The sequence below is a fragment of the Asterias amurensis genome, chromosome 9 (assembly GCF_032118995.1).
Source record: "Asterias amurensis chromosome 9, ASM3211899v1".
Taxonomy (NCBI): domain Eukaryota; kingdom Metazoa; phylum Echinodermata; class Asteroidea; order Forcipulatida; family Asteriidae; genus Asterias; species Asterias amurensis.
In genome coordinates, this window is record NC_092656.1 from 11,095,966 (window position 1) to 11,106,854 (window position 10,889).

The following is a 10,889-nucleotide window of genomic DNA, read 5'->3' on the forward strand; positions in this document are numbered from 1 at the left end:
CAACGGGTAATTTCGATCCCAGTATCATGCTCAATCTTCAAAATTTTACCACCACAGGATTGCCATGTTCAAGGGCTTTCCTCTCGTACAACACTTAATGCTCTGACGATTTTTAAGGTGGGGCCAGATGCGACGGCACGAGCAGCCACCCATTAGAAATTGACGTACACTGTGCGTGTATACAGCGTATACAAAGACACGGCGCAGTCAGGTTTCCAACCAACAATAAGGGGGTCATTCAAAAAATAGGCCGGACAATTAAAAACTTTCAGCTACGCTCTGGAGTAACTCTGGAACCAAAAATGCTAGGGAGATGCAGTTTGTACCTTAGTCATGCTGGCATATTCCTGCGTTCATTTTTTAAAGATTTAGGGCGACTTACAAACTTCTTGATAGAAAAAAGCTCAAGTAGGCGGGAATGCTCAGAAACAATTTCAACAGCCTCCACTATGGGAGTTTTGTGCACAGAGCTGTCGGAGAGAAAAAGAAAATTTACAACGGGTAATTTCGATCCCAGTATCATGCTCGATCTTCAAAATTTTACCACCACAGGATTGCCATGTTCAAGGGCTTTCCTCTCGTACAAAACTTAATGCTCTGACGATTTTTAAAGCGGGGCCAGAATCGACGGCGCAAGCAGGCACCCATAAAAAATTGCCGTACACTGTGCGTGTACACAGCGTATACAAAGACACGCGCAGTCAGGGTTCCAACCAGCAATAAGGGGGTCATTCAAAAAATTGCCGATTACAAATTTTCAGCTACGCTCTGGAATAACTCTGGAACAAAAAAGGCTAGGGAGATGCAGTTTGTACCTTAGTCATGCTGCCATATTCCTGCGTTCATTTTTTAAAGGTTTTGGGCGACTTGCACACTTCTTGATAGAAAAAAGCTCAAGTAGCCGGGGTTGCTCAGAAACGATTTCAACAGCCTCCACTATGGGAGTTTTGTGCACAGAGCTGTCGGAGAGAAAAAACAAAATGTACAACGGGTAATTTCGATCCCACTATCATGCTCAATCTTCAAAATTTTACCACCACAGGATTGCCATGTTCAAGGGCTTTCCTCTCGTACAAAACTTAATGTTATGACGATTTTTAAGGCGGAGCCAGAGGCGACTGCGCGAGCAGGCACCCATTAGAAATTGACGTACACTGTGCGTGTATACAGCGTATACAATGACACGGCGCAGTCAGGGTTCCAACCAACAATAAGGGGATCATTCAACAAATAGGCCGGACAATTAAAAACTTTCAGCTACGCTCTGGAATAACTCTGGAACAAAAAACGCTAGGGAGATGCAAGTTGTATCATAGTCATGCTGGCATATTCCTGCGTCCACTTTTCAAAAATTTAGGGCGACTTACACACTCCTTGATAGAAAAAAGCTCAAGTAGGCGGGGTTGCTCAGAAACAGTTTCAACAGCCATGGGAGTTTTGTGCACAGAGCTGTCGGAGAGAAAAACAAAATGTACAACGGGTAATTTCGATCCCACTATCATGCTCAATCTTCAAAATTTTACCACCACAGGATTGCCATGTTCAAGGGCTTTCCTCTCGTACAAAACTTAATGTTATGACGATTTTTAAGGCGGAGCCAGAGGCGACTGCGCGAGCAGGCACCCATTAGAAATTGACGTACACTGTGCGTGTATACAGCGTATACAAAGACACGGCGCAGTCAGGGTTCCAACCAACAAAAAGGGGGTCAATCAAAAAATAGGCCGGACAATTGAACACTTTCAGCTACGCTCTGGAATAACTCAGGAACAAAAAATGCCAGGGAGATGCAGTTTGTACCTTAGTCATGCTGGCATATTCCTGTGTTCATTTTTTAAAGGTTTTGGGCGACTTGCACACTTCTTGATAGAAAAAAGCTCAAATAGGCGGGGTTGCTCAGAAACGATTTCAACAGCCTCCACTATGGGAGTTTTGTGCACAGCGCTGTCGGAGAGAAAAACAAAATGTACAACGGGTAATATCGATCCCAGTATCATGATCGATCTTCAAAATTTTACCACCACAGGACAGCCATGTCAAGGGCTTTCTTCTCGTACAAAAATTAATGCTCTGACGATTTTTAAGGCGGGGCAAGATGCGACTGCGCGAGCAGGCACCCATTAGAAATTGACGTACACTGTGCGTGTACACAGCGTATACAAAGACACGGCGCAGTCAGGGTTCCAACCAACAAAAAGGGGGTCATTCAAAAAATAGGCCGGACAATTTAACACTTTCAGCTACGCACTGGAATAACTCAGGAACAAAAAATGCCAGGGAGATGCAGTTTGTACCTTAGTCATGCTGGCATATTCCTGCGTTCATTTTTTAAAGGTTTAGGGCGACTTGCACACTTCTTGATAGAAAAAAAGCTCAAATAGGCGGGGTTGCTCAGAAACGATTTCAACAGCCTCCACTAGGGGAGTTTTGTGCACAGAGCTGTCGGAGAGAAAAACAAAATGTACAACGGGTAATTTCGATCCCATTATCATGCTCAATCTTCAAAATTTTACCACCACAGGACTGCCATGTTCAAGGGCTTTCCTCTCGTACAAAACTTAATGCTCTGACGATTTGTAAGGCGGGGCCAGACACGACTGCGCGAGCAGGCACCCATTAGAAATTGACGTACACTGTGCCTGTATACAGCGTATACAAAGAAACGGCGCAGTCAGGGTTCCAACCAACAGAAAGGGGGTCATTCAAAAAATAGGCCGGACAATTAAACACTTTCAGCTACGCTCTGGAATAACGCAGGAACAACAAAAAATGCCAGGGAGATGCAGTTTGTACCTTAGTCATGCTGCCATATTCCTGCGTTCATTTTTTAAAGATTTAGGGCGACTTACACACTTCTTGATAGAAAAAAGCTCAAGTAGGCGGGGATGCTCAGAAACGATTTCAACAGCCTCCACTATGGGAGTTTTGTGCACAGAGCTGTCGGAGAGAAAAACAAAGTTACAACGGGTAATTTCGATCCCAGTATCATGCTCAATCTTCGAGATTTTACCACCACTGGATTGCCATGTTCAAGGGCTTTCCTCTCGTACAAAACTTAATGCTCTGACGATTTTTAAGGTGGGGCCAGTTGCGACGGCGCGAGCAGGCACCCATTAGAAATTGACGTACACTGTGCGTGTATACAGCGTATACAAAGACACGGTGCAGTCAGGGTTCCAACCAACAAGAAGGGGATCATTCAACAAATAGGCCGGACAATTAAAAACTTTCAGCTACGCTCTGGAATAACTCTAGAACAAAAAACGCTTGGGAGATGCAGTTTGTACCTTAGTCATGCTGGCATATTCCTGCGTCCTTTTTTTAAAGTTTAAGGGCGACTTGCACACTTCTTGATAGAAAAAAGCTCAAGTAGGCGGGGTTGCTCAGAAACGATTTCAACAGCCTCCACTACGGGAGTTTTGTGCACAGAGCTGTCGGAGAGAAAAACAAACAGTACAACGGGTAATTTCGATCCCAGTATCATGCTCAATCTTCGAAATTTTACCACCACTGAATTGCCATGTTCAAGGGCTTTCCTCTCGTACAAAACTTAATGCTCTGACGATTTTTAAGGCGGGGCCAGATGCGACGGCGCGAGCAGGCACCCATTAGAAATTGACGTACACTGTGCGTGTATACAACGTATACAAAGACAACGCGCAGTCAGGGTTCCAACCAACAATAAGGTGGTCATTAAAAAAATAGGCCGGACAATTAAAAACTTTCAGCTACGCTCTGGAATAACTCAGGAACAAAAAATACTAGGGAGATGCAGTTTGTACCGTAATCATGCTGGCATATTCATGCGTTCATTTTTTAAAGGTTTAGGGCGACTTGCACACTTCTTGATAGAAAAAAGCTCAAGTAGGCGGGGTTGCTCAGAAACGATTTCAACAGCATCCACTATGGGAGTTTTGTGCACAGAGCTGTCGGAGAGAAAAACAAAATGTACAACGGGTAATTTCGATCCCAGTATCATGCTCAATCTTCAAAATTTTACCACCACAGGACTGCCATGTTTAAGGGCTTTCCTCTCGTTCAAAACTTAATGCTCTAACGATTTTTAAGGCGGGGTCAGATGCGACGGCGCGAGAAGGCACCCATTAGAAATTGACGTACACTGTGCGTGTATACAGCGTATACAAAGACATGGCGCAGTCAGGGTTCCAAACAACAATAAGGGGGTCATTCAACAAATAGGCCGGACAATTAAAAACTTTCAGCTACGCTCTGGAATAACTCTGGAACAAAAAAATTGCTAGGGAGATGCAGTTTGTACCTTAGTCATGCTGGCATATTCCTGCGTCAATTTTTTTTTTTTTAAGATTTAGGGCGACTTACACACTTCTTGATAGAAAAAAGCTCAAGTGGGCGGGCTTGCTCAGAAACGATTTCAACAGCCTCCACTATGGGAGTTTTGTGCACAGAGCTGTCGGAGAGAAAAACAAAATGTACAACGGATAATTTCGATCTCAGTATCATGCTCAACCTTCAAAATTTTACCACCACAGGATTGCCATGTTCAAGGGCTTTCCTCTCGTACAAACCTTAATGCTCTGACAATTTTTAAGGCGGGGCTAGATGCGACGGCGCGAGCAGGCATCCATTAGAAATTGACGTACACTGTGCGTGTATACAACGTATCCAAGACACGGCGCTGTCAGGGTTCCAACCAACAAAAAGGGGGTCATTCAAAAAATAGGCCGGACAATTAAAAACTTTCAGCTACGCTCTGGAATAACTCAGGAACAAAAAATGCTAGGGAGATGCAGTTTGTACCTTAGTCATGCTGGCATATTCCTGCGTCCATTTCTTAAAGGTTTAGGGCGACTTGCACACTTCTTGATAGAAAAAAGCTCAAGTAGGCGGGGTTGCTCAGAAACGATTTCAACAGCCTCCACTATGGGAGTTTTGTGCACAGAGCTGTCGGAGAGAAAAACAAAATGTACAATGGGTAATTTCGATCCCAGTATCATGCTCAATCTTCAAAATTTTACCACCACAGGATTGCCATGTTCAAGGGCTTTCCTCTCGTACAAAACTTAATGCTCTGACGATTTTTAAGGCGGGGCCAGATGCGACTGTGCGAGCAGGCACCCATTAGAAATTGACGTACACTGTGCGTGTATACAGCGTATACAAAGACATGGCGCAGTCAGGGTTCCAAACAACAATAAGGGGGTCATTCAACAAATAGGCCGGACAATTAAAAACTTTCAGCTACGCTCTGGAATAACTCTGGAACAAAAAATGCTAGGGAGATGCAGTTTGTACCTTAGTCATGCTGGCATATTCCTGTGTAAATTTTTTTTAAGATTGAGGGCGACCTACACACTTCTTGATAGAAAAAAGCTCAAGTAGGCGGGCTTGCTCAGAAACAATTTCAACAGCCTCCACTATGGGAGTTTTGTGCACAGAGCTGTCGGAGAGAAAAACAAAAGTTACAACGGGTAATTTCGATCCCAGTATCATGCTCAATCTTCAAAATTATACCACCACAGGATTGCCATGTTCAAGGGCTTTCCTCTCGTACAAACCTTAATGCTCTGACAATTTTTAAGGCGGGGCTAGATGCAACGGCGCGAGCAGGCATCCATTAGAAATTGACTTACACTGTGCGTGTATACAGCGTATACAAAGACACGGCGCTGTCAGGGTTCCAACCAACAAAAAGGGGGTCATTCAAAAAATAGGCCGGACAATTAAAAACTTTCAGCTACGCTCTGGAATAAATCAGGAACAAATAATGCTAGGGAGATGCAGTTTGTACCGTAGTCATGCTGGCATATTCATGCGTCCATTTTTTAAGGGTTTAGTGCGACTTGCACACTTCTTGATAGAAAAAAGCTCAAGTAGGCGGGGTTGCTCAGGAACGATTTCAACAGCCTCCACTATGGGAGTTTTGTGCACAGAGCTGTCAGAGAGAAAAACAAAATGTACAACGGGTAATTTCGATCCCAGTATCATGCTCAATCTTCAAAATTTTACCACCAGAGGATCACCATGTTCAAGGGCTTTCCTCTCGTACAAAACTTAATGCTCTGACGATTTTTAAGGCGGGGCCAGATGCGACGGCGCGAGCAGGCACCCATTAGAAATTGACGTACACTGTGCGTGTATACAACGTATACAAAAACAAGGCGCAGTCAGGGTTCCAACCAACAATAAGGTGGTCATTCAAAAAATAGGCCGGACAATTAAAAACTTTCAGCTACGCTCTGAAATAACTCAGGAACAAAAAATGCTAGGGAGATGCAGTTTGTACCGTAGTCATGCTGGCATATTCATGCGTTCATTTTTTAAAGGTTTAGTGCGACTTGCACACTTCTTGATAGAAACAAGCTCAAGTAGGCGGGGTTGCTCAGAAACGATTTCAACAGCATCCACTATGGGAGTTTTGTGCACAGAGCTGTCGGAGAGAAAAACAAAATGTACAACGGGTAATTTCGATCCCAGTATCATGCTCAATCTTCAAAATTTTACCACCACAGGACTGCCATGTATAAGGGCTTTCTTCTCGTTCAAAACTTAATGCTCTAACGATTTTTAAGGCGGGGTCAGATGCGACGGCGCGAGCAGGCACCCATTAGAAATTGACGTACACTGTGCGTGTATACAGCGTATACAAAGACACGGCGCATTCAGGGTTCCAACCAACAAAAAGGGGGTCATTCAAAAAATAGGCCGGACAATTAAAAACTTTTAGCTACGCTCTGGAATAACTCTGGAACAAAAAATGCTAGGGAGATGCAGTTTGTACCTTAGTCATGCTGGCATATTCCTGCGTCCATTTTTTAAAGGTTTAGGGCGACTTGCACACTTCTTGATAGAAAAAAGCTCAAGTAGGTGGGGTTGCTCAGAAACAATTTCAACAGCCTCCACTATGGGAGTTTAGTGCACAGAGCTGTCGGAGATAAAAACAAAATGTACAACGGGTAATTTCGATCCCAGAATCATGCTCAATCTTCAAAGTTTTACCACCACAGGATTGCCATGTTCAAGGGCTTTCCTCTCGTACAAACCTTAATGCTCTGACGATTTTTAAGGTGGGGCCAGATACGACGGCGCGAGCAGGCACCCATTAGAAATTGACGTACACTGTGCGTGTATACAGCGTATACAAAGACACGGCGCAGTCAGGGTTCCAACCACCAATAAGGGGGTCATTCAACAAATAGGCCGGACAATTAAAAACTTTCAGCTACGCTCTGGAATAACTCTGGAACAAAAAATGCTCGGGAGATGCAGTTTGTACCTTAGTCATGTTGGCATATTCCTGCGTCCATTTTTTAAACATTTAGGGCGACTTACACACTTCTTGAGAGAAAAAGCTCAAGTAGCCGGGGTTGCTCAGAAACAATTTCAACAGCCTCCACTATGGGAGTTTTGTGCACAGAGCTGTCGGAGAGAAAAACAAAATGTACAACGGGTAATTTCGATCCCAGTATCATGCTCAATCTTCAAATTTTTACCACCACAGGATTGCCATGTTCAAGGGCTTTCCTCTCGTACAAAACTTAATGCTTTGACGATTTTTAAGGCGGGGCCAGATGCGACTGCGCGAGCTGGCACCCATTAGAAATTGACGTACAGTGTGCGTGTATACAGCGTATACAAAGACACGGCGCAGTCAGGGTTCCAACCAACAATAAGGGGGTCATTCAACAAATAGGCCGGACAATTAAAAACTTTCAGCTACGCTCTGGAATAACTCTGGAACAAAAAATGCTAGGGAGATGCAGTTTGTACCTTAGTCAAGCTGGCATATTCCTGCGTCCATTTTTTAAAGATTGAGGGCGACTTGCACACTTCTTGATAGAAAAAAGCTCAAGTAGGCGGGGTTGCTCAGAAACAATTTCAACAGCCTCCACTATGGGAGTTTTGTGCACAGAGCTGTCGGAGAGAAAAACAAAAGTTACAACGGGTAATTTCGATCCCAGTATCATGCTCAATCTTCAAAATTTTACCACCACAGGATTGCCATGTTCAAGGGCTTTCCTCTCGTACAAAACTTAATGCAATGACGATTTTTAAGGTGGGGCCAGATGCGACGGTGCGAGCAGGCACCCATTAGAAATTGACGTACACTGTGCGTGTATACAGCGTATACAAAGACACGGCGCAGTCAGGGTTCCAACCAACAATAAGGGGGTCATTCAACAAATAGGCCGGACAATTAAAAACTTTCAGCTACGCTCTGGAATAAATCAGGAACAAATAATGCTAGGGAGATGCAGTTTGTACCGTAGTCATGCTGGCATATTCATGCGTCCATTTTTTTAAAGTTTAGTGCGACTTGCACACTTCTTGATAGAAAAAAGCTCAAGTAGGCGGGGTTGCTCAGGAACGATTTCAACAGCCTCCACTATGGGAGTTTTGTGCACAGAGCTGTCAGAGAGAAAAACAAAATGTACAACGGGTAATTTCGATCCCAGTATCATGCTCAATCTTCAAAATTTTACCACCAGAGGATCGCCATGTTCAAGGGCTTTCCTCTCGTACAAAACTTAATGCTCTGACGATTTTTAAGGCGGGGCCAGATGCGACGGCGCGAGCTGGCACCCATTAGAAATTGACGTACACTGTGCGTGTATACAACGTATACAAAGACACGGCGCAGTCAGGGTTCCAACCAAAAATAAGGTGGTCATTCAAAAAATAGGCCGGACAATTAAAAACTTTCAGCTACGCTCTGGAATAACTCTGGAACAAAAAATGCTAGGGAGATGCAGTTTGTACCTTAGTCATGCTGGCATATTCCTGCGTGCATTTTTTAAAGGTTTAGGGCGACTTGCACACTTCTTGATAGAAAAAAGCTCAAGTAGGCGGGGTTGCTCAGAAACAATTTCAACAGCCTCCACTATGGGAGTTTAGTGTACAGAGCTGTCGGAGAGAAAAACAAAATGTACAACGGGTAATTTCGATCCCAGAATCATGCTCAATCTTCAAAATTTTACCACCACAGGATTGCCATGTTCAAGGGCTTTCCTCTCGTACAAACCTTAATGCTCTGACGATTTTTAAGGTGGGGCCAGATACGACGGCGCGAGCAGGCACCCATTAGAAATTGACGTACACTGTGCGTGTATACAGCGTATACAAAGACACGGCGCAGTCAGGGTTCCAACCACCAATAAGTGGGTCATTCAACAAATAGGCCGGACAATTAAAAACTTTCAGCTACGCTCTGGAACAACTCTGGAACAAAAAATGCTAGGGAGATGCAGTTTTCACCTTAGTCATGTTGGCATATTCCTGCGTCCATTTTTTAAAGATTTAGGGCGACTTGCACACTTCTTGATAGAAAAAAGCTCAAGTAGGCGGGGTTGCTCGGAAACGATTTCAACAGCCTCCATTATGGGACTTTTGTGCACAGATCTGTCGGAGAGAAAAACAAAATGTACAACGGGTAATTTCGCTCCCAGTATCATGCTCAATCTTCAAATTTTTACCACCACAGGATTGCCATGTTCAAGGGCTTTCCTCTCGTACAAAACTTAATGCCTCGACGATTTTTAAGGCGGGGCCAGATGCGACTGCGCGAGCTGGCACCCATTAGAAATTGACGTACAGTGTGCGTGTATACAACGTATACAAAGACACGGCGCAGTCAGGGTTCCAACCACCAATAAGGGGGTCATTCAACAAATAGGCCGGACAATTAAAAACTTTCAGCTACGCTCTGGAATAACTCTGGAACAAAAAATGCTAGGGAGATGCAGTTTGTACCTTAGTCATGTTGGCATATTCCTGCGTCCATTTTTTAAAGATTTAGGGCGACTTGCACACTTCTTGATAGAAAAAAGCTCAAGTAGGCGGGGTTGCTCGGAAACAATTTCAACAGCCTCCACTATGGGAGTTTTGTGCACAGAGCTGTCGGAGAGAAAAACAAAAGTTACAACGGGTAATTTCGATCCCAGTATCATGCTCAATCTTCAAAATTTTACCACCACAGGATTGCCATGTTCAAGGGCTTTCCTCTCGTACAAAACTTAATGCTCTGACGATTTTTAAGGTGGGGCCAGATGCGACGGCGCGAGCAGGCACCCATTAGAAATTGACGTACACTGTGCGTGTATACAGCGTATACAAAGACACGGCGCAGTCAGGGTTCCAACCAACAATAAGGGGGTCATTCAACAAATAGGCCGGACAATTAAAAACTTTCAGCTACGCTCTGGAATAACTCTGGAACAAAAAATGCTAGGGAGATGCAGTTTGTACCTTAGTCAAGCTGGCATATTCCTGCGTCCATTTTTTAAAGATTGAGGGCGACTTGCACACTTCTTGATAGAAAAAAGCTCAAGTAGGCGGGGTTGCTCAGAAACGATTTCAACAGCCTCCACTATAGGAGTTTTGTGCACAGAGCTGTCGGAGAGAAAAACAAAAGTTACAACGGGTAATTTCGATCCCAGTATCATGCTCAATCTTCAAAATTTTACCACCACAGGATTGCCATGTTCAAGGGCTTTCCTCTCGTACAAAACTTAATGCAATGACGATTTTTAAGGTGGGTCAGATGCGACGGTGCGAGCAGGCACCCATTAGAAATTGACGTACACTGTGCGTGTATACAGCGTATACAAAGACACGGCGCAGTCAAGGTTCCAACCAACAATAAGGGGGTCATTCAACAAATAGGCCGGACAATTAAAAACTTTCAGCTACGCTCTGGAATAACACTGGAACAAAAAATGCTAGGGAGATGCAGTTTGTACCTTAGTCATGCTAGTATTCATGCGTCCATTTTTTAAAGATTAAGGGCGACTTGCACACTTCTTGATAGAAAAAAGCTCAAGTAGGCGGGGTTGCTCAGAAACAATTTCAACAGCCTCCACTATGGGAGTTTTGTGCACAGAGCTGTCGGAGAGAAAAACAAAATGTACAAC